At 41.7% G+C, this 14,066-nt stretch overlaps 27 non-coding genes across 27 annotated transcripts; all 27 read left to right on the top strand.

Annotated features, from left to right (window-relative positions):
- The first annotated feature begins 466 nt into the window (after positions 1-466).
- On the top strand, positions 467-539 carry trnam-cau (transfer RNA methionine (anticodon CAU)). The gene has a single exon. It is a non-coding gene; the product is annotated as a tRNA-Met (tRNA).
- Positions 540-913: 374 nt separating this feature from the next.
- Positions 914-986, top strand: trnar-acg (transfer RNA arginine (anticodon ACG)). The gene has a single exon. It is a non-coding gene; the product is annotated as a tRNA-Arg (tRNA).
- Positions 987-1,351: 365 nt separating this feature from the next.
- trnam-cau (transfer RNA methionine (anticodon CAU)) lies at positions 1,352-1,424 on the top strand. Its single transcript has one exon. It is a non-coding gene; the product is annotated as a tRNA-Met (tRNA).
- Positions 1,425-1,798: 374 nt separating this feature from the next.
- trnar-acg (transfer RNA arginine (anticodon ACG)) lies at positions 1,799-1,871 on the top strand. The gene has a single exon. It is a non-coding gene; the product is annotated as a tRNA-Arg (tRNA).
- Positions 1,872-2,242: 371 nt separating this feature from the next.
- trnam-cau (transfer RNA methionine (anticodon CAU)) lies at positions 2,243-2,315 on the top strand. Its single transcript has one exon. It is a non-coding gene; the product is annotated as a tRNA-Met (tRNA).
- A 374-nt stretch (positions 2,316-2,689) lies between these two features.
- trnar-acg (transfer RNA arginine (anticodon ACG)) lies at positions 2,690-2,762 on the top strand. Its single transcript has one exon. It is a non-coding gene; the product is annotated as a tRNA-Arg (tRNA).
- Positions 2,763-3,133: 371 nt separating this feature from the next.
- On the top strand, positions 3,134-3,206 carry trnam-cau (transfer RNA methionine (anticodon CAU)). The gene has a single exon. It is a non-coding gene; the product is annotated as a tRNA-Met (tRNA).
- Positions 3,207-4,024: 818 nt separating this feature from the next.
- trnam-cau (transfer RNA methionine (anticodon CAU)) lies at positions 4,025-4,097 on the top strand. Its single transcript has one exon. It is a non-coding gene; the product is annotated as a tRNA-Met (tRNA).
- Positions 4,098-4,907: 810 nt separating this feature from the next.
- On the top strand, positions 4,908-4,980 carry trnam-cau (transfer RNA methionine (anticodon CAU)). The gene has a single exon. It is a non-coding gene; the product is annotated as a tRNA-Met (tRNA).
- A 374-nt stretch (positions 4,981-5,354) lies between these two features.
- On the top strand, positions 5,355-5,427 carry trnar-acg (transfer RNA arginine (anticodon ACG)). The gene has a single exon. It is a non-coding gene; the product is annotated as a tRNA-Arg (tRNA).
- A 365-nt stretch (positions 5,428-5,792) lies between these two features.
- trnam-cau (transfer RNA methionine (anticodon CAU)) lies at positions 5,793-5,865 on the top strand. The gene has a single exon. It is a non-coding gene; the product is annotated as a tRNA-Met (tRNA).
- A 374-nt stretch (positions 5,866-6,239) lies between these two features.
- trnar-acg (transfer RNA arginine (anticodon ACG)) lies at positions 6,240-6,312 on the top strand. Its single transcript has one exon. It is a non-coding gene; the product is annotated as a tRNA-Arg (tRNA).
- Positions 6,313-6,683: 371 nt separating this feature from the next.
- trnam-cau (transfer RNA methionine (anticodon CAU)) lies at positions 6,684-6,756 on the top strand. Its single transcript has one exon. It is a non-coding gene; the product is annotated as a tRNA-Met (tRNA).
- A 374-nt stretch (positions 6,757-7,130) lies between these two features.
- On the top strand, positions 7,131-7,203 carry trnar-acg (transfer RNA arginine (anticodon ACG)). The gene has a single exon. It is a non-coding gene; the product is annotated as a tRNA-Arg (tRNA).
- Positions 7,204-7,574: 371 nt separating this feature from the next.
- On the top strand, positions 7,575-7,647 carry trnam-cau (transfer RNA methionine (anticodon CAU)). Its single transcript has one exon. It is a non-coding gene; the product is annotated as a tRNA-Met (tRNA).
- Positions 7,648-8,021: 374 nt separating this feature from the next.
- On the top strand, positions 8,022-8,094 carry trnar-acg (transfer RNA arginine (anticodon ACG)). Its single transcript has one exon. It is a non-coding gene; the product is annotated as a tRNA-Arg (tRNA).
- Positions 8,095-8,465: 371 nt separating this feature from the next.
- On the top strand, positions 8,466-8,538 carry trnam-cau (transfer RNA methionine (anticodon CAU)). The gene has a single exon. It is a non-coding gene; the product is annotated as a tRNA-Met (tRNA).
- Positions 8,539-9,356: 818 nt separating this feature from the next.
- On the top strand, positions 9,357-9,429 carry trnam-cau (transfer RNA methionine (anticodon CAU)). Its single transcript has one exon. It is a non-coding gene; the product is annotated as a tRNA-Met (tRNA).
- An 810-nt stretch (positions 9,430-10,239) lies between these two features.
- On the top strand, positions 10,240-10,312 carry trnam-cau (transfer RNA methionine (anticodon CAU)). The gene has a single exon. It is a non-coding gene; the product is annotated as a tRNA-Met (tRNA).
- Positions 10,313-10,686: 374 nt separating this feature from the next.
- trnar-acg (transfer RNA arginine (anticodon ACG)) lies at positions 10,687-10,759 on the top strand. The gene has a single exon. It is a non-coding gene; the product is annotated as a tRNA-Arg (tRNA).
- A 365-nt stretch (positions 10,760-11,124) lies between these two features.
- Positions 11,125-11,197, top strand: trnam-cau (transfer RNA methionine (anticodon CAU)). The gene has a single exon. It is a non-coding gene; the product is annotated as a tRNA-Met (tRNA).
- A 374-nt stretch (positions 11,198-11,571) lies between these two features.
- trnar-acg (transfer RNA arginine (anticodon ACG)) lies at positions 11,572-11,644 on the top strand. The gene has a single exon. It is a non-coding gene; the product is annotated as a tRNA-Arg (tRNA).
- A 371-nt stretch (positions 11,645-12,015) lies between these two features.
- Positions 12,016-12,088, top strand: trnam-cau (transfer RNA methionine (anticodon CAU)). Its single transcript has one exon. It is a non-coding gene; the product is annotated as a tRNA-Met (tRNA).
- Positions 12,089-12,462: 374 nt separating this feature from the next.
- Positions 12,463-12,535, top strand: trnar-acg (transfer RNA arginine (anticodon ACG)). The gene has a single exon. It is a non-coding gene; the product is annotated as a tRNA-Arg (tRNA).
- A 371-nt stretch (positions 12,536-12,906) lies between these two features.
- trnam-cau (transfer RNA methionine (anticodon CAU)) lies at positions 12,907-12,979 on the top strand. Its single transcript has one exon. It is a non-coding gene; the product is annotated as a tRNA-Met (tRNA).
- A 374-nt stretch (positions 12,980-13,353) lies between these two features.
- On the top strand, positions 13,354-13,426 carry trnar-acg (transfer RNA arginine (anticodon ACG)). The gene has a single exon. It is a non-coding gene; the product is annotated as a tRNA-Arg (tRNA).
- A 371-nt stretch (positions 13,427-13,797) lies between these two features.
- trnam-cau (transfer RNA methionine (anticodon CAU)) lies at positions 13,798-13,870 on the top strand. The gene has a single exon. It is a non-coding gene; the product is annotated as a tRNA-Met (tRNA).
- The last annotated feature ends 196 nt before the right edge of the window (positions 13,871-14,066 follow it).

Below are 14,066 nucleotides of genomic sequence, written 5' to 3'. Positions count from 1 at the left end.
ATTATGGTCTCAATTGATTGCTCACATAGGGCCAGTGGCGCAATGGATAACGCGTCTGACAACGGATCAGAAGATTCTAGGTTCAACTCCTGGCTGGCTCGATGTAACCTATGGTGACTCTGTCTTACCATGGCTGGTTCAATGCAAGCCTGACATTGCATTGTATCTTCAAACCATTGTTGTGGTCTTGACTGGAAGCCGTTTTTGTTCATGGAAATCCTTCATTCTTTCAATTTTTAAAAGAATTACTCTTTTGTTTTTGACTGTCTAGAAAAATGCAAATGAAAGCCAAATACAAAGCTGAAAGATTGCATCGTAGCCTAGAGGCATTGGGTCGGGATGTGTTTCACTGACTTTTGGAAATAACCAGTAACGTGATCACAAGAAGCCCACCCAGGCACATTGAACAATGCATAATATTTTGTTGTTCTGGGACGTAAAACGTTGCACCAGCAGGTCTATCCCGGCCTCGTTGGCGCAGTAGGTAGCGCGTCAGTCTCATAATCTGAAGGTCGTGAGTTCGACCCTCACACGGGGCACTTCTTTTGACACTATGCTGACGTCCAGTGAGGTTATTGTAGCTTGTTATTTGTGGGTGGTAGCCTCTGACAGTTATGACCTATACAAGCTCCCCTTAGTTTTACTTCATGTTGCTTTTAACTTTAAAATTGATCACAAAATCAAATAGCACAAGTCTTTACTCACTACAGAGACCATGGCTCATGATCCAGATAACTGTCAAACATAGTGCTTGTTTCAAATTAAACACATACCAAGTCTTGTGACTTATGGGACATCTTTTTGTGATAAATGGCCAAAGCTTCTCACTCTATGTTCCCATCATTTCCATTTTCAACCAAACTATCATGATTCTGGAGACTGTGCATTATGGTCTCAATTGATTGCTCACATAGGGCCAGTGGCGCAATGGATAACGCGTCTGACTACGGATCAGAAGATTCTAGGTTCAACTCCTGGCTGGCTCGATGTAACCTATGGTGACTCTGTCTTACCATGGCTGGTTCAATGCAAGCCTGACATTGCATTGTATCTTCAAACCATTGTTGTGGTCTTGACTGGAAGCCGTTTTTGTTCATGGAAATCCTTCATTCTTTCAATTTTTAAAAGAATTACTCTTTTGTTTTTGACTGTCTAGAAAAATGCAAATGAAAGCCAAATACAAAGCTGAAAGATTGCATCGTAGCCTAGAGGCATTGGGTCGGGATGTGTTTCACTGACTTTTGGAAATAACCAGTAACGTGATCACAAGAAGCCCACCCAGGCACATTGAACAATGCATAATATTTTGTTGTTCTGGGACGTAAAACGTTGCACCAGCAGGTCTATCCCGGCCTCGTTGGCGCAGTAGGTAGCGCGTCAGTCTCATAATCTGAAGGTCGTGAGTTCGACCCTCACACGGGGCACTTCTTTTGACACTATGCTGACGTCCAGTGAGGTTATTGTAGCTTGTTATTTGTGGGTGGTAGCCTCTGACAGTTATGACCTATACAAGCTCCCCTTAGTTTTACTTCATGTTGCTTTTAACTTTAAAATTGATCACAAAATCAAATAGCACAAGTCTTTACTCACTACAGAGACCATGGCTCATGATCCAGATAACTGTCAAACATAGTGCTTGTTTCAAATTAAACACATACCAAGTCTTGTGACTTATGGGACATCTTTTTGTGATAAATGGCCAAAGCTTCTCACTCTATGTTCCCATCATTTCCATTTTCAACCAAACTATCATGATTCTGGAGACTGTGCATTATGGTCTCAATTGATTGCTCACATAGGGCCAGTGGCGCAATGGATAACGCGTCTGACTACGGATCAGAAGATTCTAGGTTCAACTCCTGGCTGGCTCGATGTAACCTATGGTGACTCTGTCTTACCATGGCTGGTTCAATGCAAGCCTGACATTGCATTGTATCTTCAAACCATTGTTGTGGTCTTGACTGGAAGCCGCTTTTGTTTTTGTTCATGGAAATCCTTCATTCTTTCAATTTTTAAAATAATTACTCTTTTGTTTTTGACTGTCTAGAAAAATGCAAATGAAAGCCAAATACAAAGCTGAAAGATTGCATCGTAGCCTAGAGGCATTGGGTCGGGATGTGTTTCACTGACTTTTGGAAATAACCAGTAACGTGATCACAAGAAGCCCACCCAGGCATATTGAACAATGCATAATATTTTGTTGTTCTGGGACGTAAAACGTTGCACCAGCAGGTCTATCCTGGCCTCGTTGGCGCAGTAGGTAGCGCGTCAGTCTCATAATCTGAAGGTCGTGAGTTCGACCCTCATACGGGGCACTTCTTTTGACACTATGCTGACGTCCAGTGAGGTTATTGTAGCTTGTTATTTGTGGGTGGTAGCCTCTGACAGTTATGACCTATACAAGCTCCCCTTAGTGTTACTTCATGTTGCTTTTAACTTTAAAATTGATCACAAAACCAAATAGCACAAGTCTTTACTCACTACAGAGACCATGGCTCATGATCCAGATAACTGTCAAACATAGTGCTTGTTTCAAATTAAACACATACCAAGTCTTGCGACTTATGGGACATCTTTTTGTGATAAATGGCCAAAGCTTCTCACTCTATGTTCCCATCATTTCCATTTTCAGCCAAACTATCATGATTCTGGAGATTGTGCATTATGGTCTCAATTGATTGCTCACATAGGGCCAGTGGCGCAATGGATAACGCGTCTGACTACGGATCAGAAGATTCTAGGTTCAACTCCTGGCTGGCTCGATGTAACCTATGGTGACTCTGTCTTACCATGGCTGGTTCAATGCAAGCCTGACATTGCATTGTATCTTCAAACCATTGTTGTGGTCTTGACTGGAAGCCGCTTTTGTTTTTGTTCATGGAAATCCTTCATTCTTTCAATTTTTAAAAGAATTACTCTTTTGTTTTTGACTGTCTAGAAAAATGCAAATGAAAGCCAAATACAAAGCTGAAAGATTGCATCGTAGCCTAGAGGCATTGGGTCGGGATGTGTTTCACTGACTTTTGGAAATAACCAGTAACGTGATCACAAGAAGCCCACCCAGGCACATTGAACAATGCATAATATTTTGTTGTTCTGGGACGTAAAACGTTGCACCAGCAGGTCTATCCCGGCCTCGTTGGCGCAGTAGGTAGCGCGTCAGTCTCATAATCTGAAGGTCGTGAGTTCGACCCTCACACGGGGCACTTCTTTTGACACTATGCTGACGTCCAGTGAGGTTATTGTAGCTTGTTATTTGTGGGTGGTAGCCTCTGACAGTTATGACCTATACAAGCTCCCCTTAGTTTTACTTCATGTTGCTTTTAACTTTAAAATTGATCACAAAATCAAATAGCACAAGTCTTTACTCACTACAGAGACCATGGCTCATGATCCAGATAACTGTCAAACATAGTGCTTGTTTCAAATTAAACACATACCAAGTCTTGTGACTTATGGGACATCTTTTTGTGATAAATGGCCAAAGCTTCTCACTCTATGTTCCCATCATTTCCATTTTCAACCAAACTATCATGATTCTGGAGACTGTGCATTATGGTCTCAATTGATTGCTCACAATGGGCCAGTGCCGCAATGGATAACGCGTCTGACTACGGATCAGAAGATTCTAGGTTCAACTCCTGGCTGGCTCGATGTAACCTATATTGACTCCGTCTTACCATTGTTGGTTCAATTCAAGCCTGACATTGAATCGTAACTTCAAACCATTGTTGTGGTCTTGACTGGAAGCCGCTTTTGTTTTTGTTCATGGAAATGCTTCATTCTTTCAATTTTCAAAAGAATTACTCTTTTGTTTTTGACTGTCTAGAAAAATGCAAATGAAAGCCAAATACAAAGCTGAAAGATTGCATCGTAGCCTAGAGACATTGGGTCGGGATGTGTTTCACTGACTTTTGGAAATAACCAGTAACGTGATCACAAGAAGCCCACCCAGGCACATTGAACGATGCATAATATTTTGTTGTTCTGGGACGTAAAACGTTGCACCAGCAGGTCTATCCTGGCCTCGTTGGCGCAGTAGGTAGCGCGTCAGTCTCATAATCTGAAGGTCGTGAGTTCGACCCTCACACGGGGCACTTCTTTTGACACTATGCTGATGTCCAGTGAGGTTATTGTAGCTTGTTATCTGTGGGTGGTAGCCTCTGACAGTTATGACCTATACAAGCTCCCCTTAGTTTTACTTCATGTTGCTTTTAACTTTAAAATTGATCACAAAATCAAATAGCACAAGTCTTTACTCACTACAGAGACCATGGCTCATGATCCAGATAACTGTCAAACATAGTGCTTGTTTCAAATTAAACACATACCAAGTCTTGTGACTTATGGGACATCTTTTTGTGATAAATGGCCAAAGCTTCTCACTCTATGTTCCCATCATTTCCGTTTTCAACCAAACTATCATGATTCTGGAGACTGCATTATGGTCTCAATTGATTGCTCACATAGGGCCAGTGGCGCAATGTATAATGGATCTGACTACAGATCAGAAGATTCTAGGTTCAACTCCTGGCTGGCTCGATGTAACCTATGGTGACTCTGTCTTACCATAGCTGGTTCAATGCAAGCCTGATATTGCATTGTAACTTCAAAACCATTGTTGTGGTCTTGACTGGAAGCTGTTTTTGTTCATGGAATACTTCATTATTTCAATTTTCAAAAGAATTACTCTTTTGTTTTTGACTGTCTAGAAAAATGCAAATGAAAGCCAAATACAAAGCTGAAAGATTGCATCGTAGCCTAGAGGCATTGGGTCGGGATGTGTTTCACTGACTTTTGGAAATAACCAGTAACGTGATCACAAGAAGCCCACCCAGGCACATTGAACAATGCATAATATTTTGTTGTTCTGGGACGTAAAACGTTGCACCAGCAGGTCTATCCTGGCCTCGTTGGCGCAGTAGGTAGCGCGTCAGTCTCATAATCTGAAGGTCGTGAGTTCGACCCTCACACGGGGCACTTCTTTTGACACTATGCTGACGTCCAGTGAGGTTATTGTAGCTTGTTATTTGTGGGTGGTAGCCTCTGACAGTTATGACCTATACAAGCTCCCCTTAGTTTTACTTCATGTTGCTTTTAACTTTAAAATTGATCACAAAATCAAATAGCACAAGTCTTTACTCACTACAGAGACCATGGCTCATGATCCAGATAACTGTCAAACATAGTGCTTGTTTCAAATTAAACACATACCAAGTCTTGTGACTTATGGGACATCTTTTTGTGATAAATGGCCAAAGCTTCTCACTCTATGTTCCCATCATTTCCATTTTCAACCAAACTATCATGATTCTGGAGACTGTGCATTATGGTCTCAATTGATTGCTCACATAGGGCCAGTGGCGCAATGGATAACGCGTCTGACTACGGATCAGAAGATTCTAGGTTCAACTCCTGGCTGGCTCGATGTAACCTATGGTGACTCTGTCTTACCATGGCTGGTTCAATGCAAGCCTGACATTGCATTGTATCTTCAAACCATTGTTGTGGTCTTGACTGGAAGCCGCTTTTGTTCATGGAAATCCTTCATTCTTTCAATTTTTAAAAGAATTACTCTTTTGTTTTTGACTGTCTAGAAAAATGCAAATGAAAGCCAAATACAAAGCTGAAAGATTGCATCGTAGCCTAGAGGCATTGGGTCGGGATGTGTTTCACTGACTTTTGGAAATAACCAGTAACGTGATCACAAGAAGCCCACCCAGGCACATTGAACAATGCATAATATTTTGTTGTTCTGGGACGTAAAACGTTGCACCAGCAGGTCTATCCCGGCCTCGTTGGCGCAGTAGGTAGCGCGTCAGTCTCATAATCTGAAGGTCGTGAGTTCGACCCTCACACGGGGCACTTCTTTTGACACTATGCTGACGTCCAGTGAGGTTATTGTAGCTTGTTATTTGTGGGTGGTAGCCTCTGACAGTTATGACCTATACAAGCTCCCCTTAGTTTTACTTCATGTTGCTTTTAACTTTAAAATTGATCACAAAATCAAATAGCACAAGTCTTTACTCACTACAGAGACCATGGCTCATGATCCAGATAACTGTCAAACATAGTGCTTGTTTCAAATTAAACACATACCAAGTCTTGTGACTTATGGGACATCTTTTTGTGATAAATGGCCAAAGCTTCTCACTCTATGTTCCCATCATTTCCATTTTCAACCAAACTATCATGATTCTGGAGACTGTGCATTATGGTCTCAATTGATTGCTCACATAGGGCCAGTGGCGCAATGGATAACGCGTCTGACTACGGATCAGAAGATTCTAGGTTCAACTCCTGGCTGGCTCGATGTAACCTATGGTGACTCTGTCTTACCATGGCTGGTTCAATGCAAGCCTGACATTGCATTGTATCTTCAAACCATTGTTGTGGTCTTGACTGGAAGCCGCTTTTGTTTTTGTTCATGGAAATCCTTCATTCTTTCAATTTTTAAAATAATTACTCTTTTGTTTTTGACTGTCTAGAAAAATGCAAATGAAAGCCAAATACAAAGCTGAAAGATTGCATCGTAGCCTAGAGGCATTGGGTCGGGATGTGTTTCACTGACTTTTGGAAATAACCAGTAACGTGATCACAAGAAGCCCACCCAGGCACATTGAACAATGCATAATATTTTGTTGTTCTGGGACGTAAAACGTTGCACCAGCAGGTCTATCCCGGCCTCGTTGGCGCAGTAGGTAGCGCGTCAGTCTCATAATCTGAAGGTCGTGAGTTCGACCCTCACACGGGGCACTTCTTTTGACACTATGCTGACGTCCAGTGAGGTTATTGTAGCTTGTTATTTGTGGGTGGTAGCCTCTGACAGTTATGACCTATACAAGCTCCCCTTAGTTTTACTTCATGTTGCTTTTAACTTTAAAATTGATCACAAAATCAAATAGCACAAGTCTTTACTCACTACAGAGACCATGGCTCATGATCCAGATAACTGTCAAACATAGTGCTTGTTTCAAATTAAACACATACCAAGTCTTGTGACTTATGGGACATCTTTTTGTGATAAATGGCCAAAGCTTCTCACTCTATGTTCCCATCATTTCCATTTTCAACCAAACTATCATGATTCTGGAGACTGTGCATTATGGTCTCAATTGATTGCTCACATAGGGCCAGTGGCGCAATGGATAACGCGTCTGACTACGGATCAGAAGATTCTAGGTTCAACTCCTGGCTGGCTCGATGTAACCTATGGTGACTCTGTCTTACCATGGCTGGTTCAATGCAAGCCTGACATTGCATTGTATCTTCAAACCATTGTTGTGGTCTTGACTGGAAGCCGCTTTTGTTTTTGTTCATGGAAATCCTTCATTCTTTCAATTTTTAAAATAATTACTCTTTTGTTTTTGACTGTCTAGAAAAATGCAAATGAAAGCCAAATACAAAGCTGAAAGATTGCATCGTAGCCTAGAGGCATTGGGTCGGGATGTGTTTCACTGACTTTTGGAAATAACCAGTAACGTGATCACAAGAAGCCCACCCAGGCATATTGAACAATGCATAATATTTTGTTGTTCTGGGACGTAAAACGTTGCACCAGCAGGTCTATCCTGGCCTCGTTGGCGCAGTAGGTAGCGCGTCAGTCTCATAATCTGAAGGTCGTGAGTTCGACCCTCATACGGGGCACTTCTTTTGACACTATGCTGACGTCCAGTGAGGTTATTGTAGCTTGTTATTTGTGGGTGGTAGCCTCTGACAGTTATGACCTATACAAGCTCCCCTTAGTGTTACTTCATGTTGCTTTTAACTTTAAAATTGATCACAAAACCAAATAGCACAAGTCTTTACTCACTACAGAGACCATGGCTCATGATCCAGATAACTGTCAAACATAGTGCTTGTTTCAAATTAAACACATACCAAGTCTTGCGACTTATGGGACATCTTTTTGTGATAAATGGCCAAAGCTTCTCACTCTATGTTCCCATCATTTCCATTTTCAGCCAAACTATCATGATTCTGGAGATTGTGCATTATGGTCTCAATTGATTGCTCACATAGGGCCAGTGGCGCAATGGATAACGCGTCTGACTACGGATCAGAAGATTCTAGGTTCAACTCCTGGCTGGCTCGATGTAACCTATGGTGACTCTGTCTTACCATGGCTGGTTCAATGCAAGCCTGACATTGCATTGTATCTTCAAACCATTGTTGTGGTCTTGACTGGAAGCCGCTTTTGTTTTTGTTCATGGAAATCCTTCATTCTTTCAATTTTTAAAAGAATTACTCTTTTGTTTTTGACTGTCTAGAAAAATGCAAATGAAAGCCAAATACAAAGCTGAAAGATTGCATCGTAGCCTAGAGGCATTGGGTCGGGATGTGTTTCACTGACTTTTGGAAATAACCAGTAACGTGATCACAAGAAGCCCACCCAGGCACATTGAACAATGCATAATATTTTGTTGTTCTGGGACGTAAAACGTTGCACCAGCAGGTCTATCCCGGCCTCGTTGGCGCAGTAGGTAGCGCGTCAGTCTCATAATCTGAAGGTCGTGAGTTCGACCCTCACACGGGGCACTTCTTTTGACACTATGCTGACGTCCAGTGAGGTTATTGTAGCTTGTTATTTGTGGGTGGTAGCCTCTGACAGTTATGACCTATACAAGCTCCCCTTAGTTTTACTTCATGTTGCTTTTAACTTTAAAATTGATCACAAAATCAAATAGCACAAGTCTTTACTCACTACAGAGACCATGGCTCATGATCCAGATAACTGTCAAACATAGTGCTTGTTTCAAATTAAACACATACCAAGTCTTGTGACTTATGGGACATCTTTTTGTGATAAATGGCCAAAGCTTCTCACTCTATGTTCCCATCATTTCCATTTTCAACCAAACTATCATGATTCTGGAGACTGTGCATTATGGTCTCAATTGATTGCTCACAATGGGCCAGTGCCGCAATGGATAACGCGTCTGACTACGGATCAGAAGATTCTAGGTTCAACTCCTGGCTGGCTCGATGTAACCTATATTGACTCCGTCTTACCATTGTTGGTTCAATTCAAGCCTGACATTGAATCGTAACTTCAAACCATTGTTGTGGTCTTGACTGGAAGCCGCTTTTGTTTTTGTTCATGGAAATGCTTCATTCTTTCAATTTTCAAAAGAATTACTCTTTTGTTTTTGACTGTCTAGAAAAATGCAAATGAAAGCCAAATACAAAGCTGAAAGATTGCATCGTAGCCTAGAGACATTGGGTCGGGATGTGTTTCACTGACTTTTGGAAATAACCAGTAACGTGATCACAAGAAGCCCACCCAGGCACATTGAACGATGCATAATATTTTGTTGTTCTGGGACGTAAAACGTTGCACCAGCAGGTCTATCCTGGCCTCGTTGGCGCAGTAGGTAGCGCGTCAGTCTCATAATCTGAAGGTCGTGAGTTCGACCCTCACACGGGGCACTTCTTTTGACACTATGCTGATGTCCAGTGAGGTTATTGTAGCTTGTTATCTGTGGGTGGTAGCCTCTGACAGTTATGACCTATACAAGCTCCCCTTAGTTTTACTTCATGTTGCTTTTAACTTTAAAATTGATCACAAAATCAAATAGCACAAGTCTTTACTCACTACAGAGACCATGGCTCATGATCCAGATAACTGTCAAACATAGTGCTTGTTTCAAATTAAACACATACCAAGTCTTGTGACTTATGGGACATCTTTTTGTGATAAATAGCCAAAGCTTCTCACTCTATGTTCCCATCATTTCCGTTTTCAACCAAACTATCATGATTCTGGAGACTGCATTATGGTCTCAATTGATTGCTCACATAGGGCCAGTGGCGCAATGTATAATGGATCTGACTACAGATCAGAAGATTCTAGGTTCAACTCCTGGCTGGCTCGATGTAACCTATGGTGACTCTGTCTTACCATAGCTGGTTCAATGCAAGCCTGATATTGCATTGTAACTTCAAAACCATTGTTGTGGTCTTGACTGGAAGCTGTTTTTGTTCATGGAATACTTCATTATTTCAATTTTCAAAAGAATTACTCTTTTGTTTTTGACTGTCTAGAAAAATGCAAATGAAAGCCAAATACAAAGCTGAAAGATTGCATCGTAGCCTAGAGGCATTGGGTCGGGATGTGTTTCACTGACTTTTGGAAATAACCAGTAACGTGATCACAAGAAGCCCACCCAGGCACATTGAACAATGCATAATATTTTGTTGTTCTGGGACGTAAAACGTTGCACCAGCAGGTCTATCCTGGCCTCGTTGGCGCAGTAGGTAGCGCGTCAGTCTCATAATCTGAAGGTCGTGAGTTCGACCCTCACACGGGGCACTTCTTTTGACACTATGCTGACGTCCAGTGAGGTTATTGTAGCTTGTTATTTGTGGGTGGTAGCCTCTGACAGTTATGACCTATACAAGCTCCCCTTAGTTTTACTTCATGTTGCTTTTAACTTTAAAATTGATCACAAAATCAAATAGCACAAGTCTTTACTCACTACAGAGACCATGGCTCATGATCCAGATAACTGTCAAACATAGTGCTTGTTTCAAATTAAACACATACCAAGTCTTGTGACTTATGGGACATCTTTTTGTGATAAATGGCCAAAGCTTCTCACTCTATGTTCCCATCATTTCCATTTTCAACCAAACTATCATGATTCTGGAGACTGTGCATTATGGTCTCAATTGATTGCTCACATAGGGCCAGTGGCGCAATGGATAACGCGTCTGACTACGGATCAGAAGATTCTAGGTTCAACTCCTGGCTGGCTCGATGTAACCTATGGTGACTCTGTCTTACCATGGCTGGTTCAATGCAAGCCTGACATTGCATTGTATCTTCAAACCATTGTTGTGGTCTTGACTGGAAGCCGCTTTTGTTCATGGAAATCCTTCATTCTTTCAATTTTTAAAAGAATTACTCTTTTGTTTTTGACTGTCTAGAAAAATGCAAATGAAAGCCAAATACAAAGCTGAAAGATTGCATCGTAGCCTAGAGGCATTGGGTCGGGATGTGTTTCACTGACTTTTGGAAATAACCAGTAACGTGATCACAAGAAGCCCACCCAGGCACATTGAACAATGCATAATATTTTGTTGTTCTGGGACGTAAAACGTTGCACCAGCAGGTCTATCCCGGCCTCGTTGGCGCAGTAGGTAGCGCGTCAGTCTCATAATCTGAAGGTCGTGAGTTCGACCTTCACACGGGGCACTTCTTTTGACACTATGCTGACGTCCAGTGAGGTTATTGTAGCTTGTTATTTGTGGGTGGTAGCCTCTGACAGTTATGACCTATACAAGCTCCCCTTAGTTTTACTTCATGTTGCTTTTAACTTTAAAATTGATCACAAAATCAAATAGCACAAGTCTTTACTCACTACAGAGACCATGGCTCATGATCCAGATAACTGTCAAACATAGTGCTTGTTTCAAATTAAACACATACCAAGTCTTGTGACTTATGGGACATCTTTTTGTGATAAATGGCCAAAGCTTCTCACTCTATGTTCCCATCATTTCCATTTTCAACCAAACTATCATGATTCTGGAGACTGTGCATTATGGTCTCAATTGATTGCTCACATAGGGCCAGTGGCGCAATGGATAACGCGTCTGACTACGGATCAGAAGATTCTAGGTTCAACTCCTGGCTGGCTCGATGTAACCTATGGTGACTCTGTCTTACCATGGCTGGTTCAATGCAAGCCTGACATTGCATTGTATCTTCAAACCATTGTTGTGGTCTTGACTGGAAGCCGCTTTTGTTTTTGTTCATGGAAATCCTTCATTCTTTCAATTTTTAAAATAATTACTCTTTTGTTTTTGACTGTCTAGAAAAATGCAAATGAAAGCCAAATACAAAGCTGAAAGATTGCATCGTAGCCTAGAGGCATTGGGTCGGGATGTGTTTCACTGACTTTTGGAAATAACCAGTAACGTGATCACAAGAAGCCCACCCAGGCATATTGAACAATGCATAATATTTTGTTGTTCTGGGACGTAAAACGTTGCACCAGCAGGTCTATCCTGGCCTCGTTGGCGCAGTAGGTAGCGCGTCAGTCTCATAATTTGAAGGTCGTGAGTTCGACCCTCATACGGGGCACTTCTTTTGACACTATGCTGACGTCCAGTGAGGTTATTGTAGCTTGTTATTTGTGGGTGGTAGCCTCTGACAGTTATGACCTATACAAGCTCCCCTTAGTGTTACTTCATGTTGCTTTTAACTTTAAAATTGATCACAAAACCAAATAGCACAAGTCTTTACTCACTACAGAGACCATGGCTCATGATCCAGATAACTGTCAAACATAGTGCTTGTTTCAAATTAAACACATACCAAGTCTTGCGACTTATGGGACATCTTTTTGTGATAAATGGCCAAAGCTTCTCACTCTATGTTCCCATCATTTCCATTTTCAGCCAAACTATCATGATTCTGGAGATTGTGCATTATGGTCTCAATTCATTGCTCACATAGGGCCAGTGGCGCAATGGATAACGCGTCTGACTACGGATCAGAAGATTCTAGGTTCAACTCCTGGCTGGCTCGATGTAACCTATGGTGACTCTGTCTTACCATGGCTGGTTCAATGCAAGCCTGACATTGCATTGTATCTTCAAACCATTGTTGTGGTCTTGACTGGAAGCCGCTTTTGTTTTTGTTCATGGAAATCCTTCATTCTTTCAATTTTTAAAAGAATTACTCTTTTGTTTTTGACTGTCTAGAAAAATGCAAATGAAAGCCAAATACAAAGCTGAAAGATTGCATCGTAGCCTAGAGGCATTGGGTCGGGATGTGTTTCACTGACTTTTGGAAATAACCAGTAACGTGATCACAAGAAGCCCACCCAGGCACATTGAACAATGCATAATATTTTGTTGTTCTGGGACGTAAAACGTTGCACCAGCAGGTCTATCCCGGCCTCGTTGGCGCAGTAGGTAGCGCGTCAGTCTCATAATCTGAAGGTCGTGAGTTCGACCCTCACACGGGGCACTTCTTTTGACACTATGCTGACGTCCAGTGAGGTTATTGTAGCTTGTTATTTGTGGGTGGTAGCCTCTGACAGTTATGACCTATACAAGCTCCCCTTAGTTTTACTTCATGTTGCTTTTAACTTTAAAATTGATCACAAAATCAAATAGCACAAGTCTTTACTCACTACAGAGACCATGGCTCATGATCCAGATAACTGTCAAACATAGTGCTTGTTTCAAATTAAACACATACCAAGTCTTGTGACTTATGGGACATCTTTTTGTGATAAATGGCCAAAGCTTCTCACTCTATGTTCCCATCATTTCCATTTTCAACCAAACTATCATGATTCTGGAGACTGTGCATTATGGTCTCAATTGATTGCTCACATAGGGCCAGTGGCGCAATGGATAACGCGTCTGACTACGGATCAGAAGATTCTAGGTTCAACTCCTGGCTGGCTCGATGTAACCTATGGTGACTCTGTCTTACCATGGCTGGTTCAATGCAAGCCTGACATTGCATTGTATCTTCAAACCATTGTTGTGGTCTTGACTGGAAGCCGCTTTTGTTTTTGTTCATGGAAATCCTTCATTCTTTCAATTTTTAAAAGAATTACTCTTTTGTTTTTGACTGTCTAGAAAAATGCAAATGAAAGCCAAATACAAAGCTGAAAGATTGCATCGTAGCCTAGAGGCATTGGGTCGGGATGTGTTTCACTGACTTTTGGAAATAACCAGTAACGTGATCACAAGAAGCCCACCCAGGCACATTGAACAATGCATAATATTTTGTTGTTCTGGGACGTAAAACGTTGCACCAGCAGGTCTATCCCGGCCTCGTTGGCGCAGTAGGTAGCGCGTCAGTCTCATAATCTGAAGGTCATGAGTTCGACCCTCACACGGGGCACTTCTTTTGACACTATGCTGACGTCCAGTGAGGTTATTGTAGCTTGTTATTTGTGGGTGGTAGCCTCTGACAGTTATGACCTATACAAGCTCCCCTTAGTTTTACTTCATGTTGCTTTTAACTTTAAAATTGATCACAAAATCAAATAGCACAAGTCTTTACTCACTACAGAGACCATGGCTCATGATCCAGATAA

This window comes from Nothobranchius furzeri, chromosome 18 (assembly GCF_043380555.1).
Source record: "Nothobranchius furzeri strain GRZ-AD chromosome 18, NfurGRZ-RIMD1, whole genome shotgun sequence".
In the NCBI taxonomy this organism is placed as follows: Eukaryota; Metazoa; Chordata; class Actinopteri; order Cyprinodontiformes; family Nothobranchiidae; genus Nothobranchius; species Nothobranchius furzeri.
The sequence above is the reverse complement of the archived record's forward strand: the minus strand, read 5'-3'. Positions and strand labels throughout refer to the sequence as shown.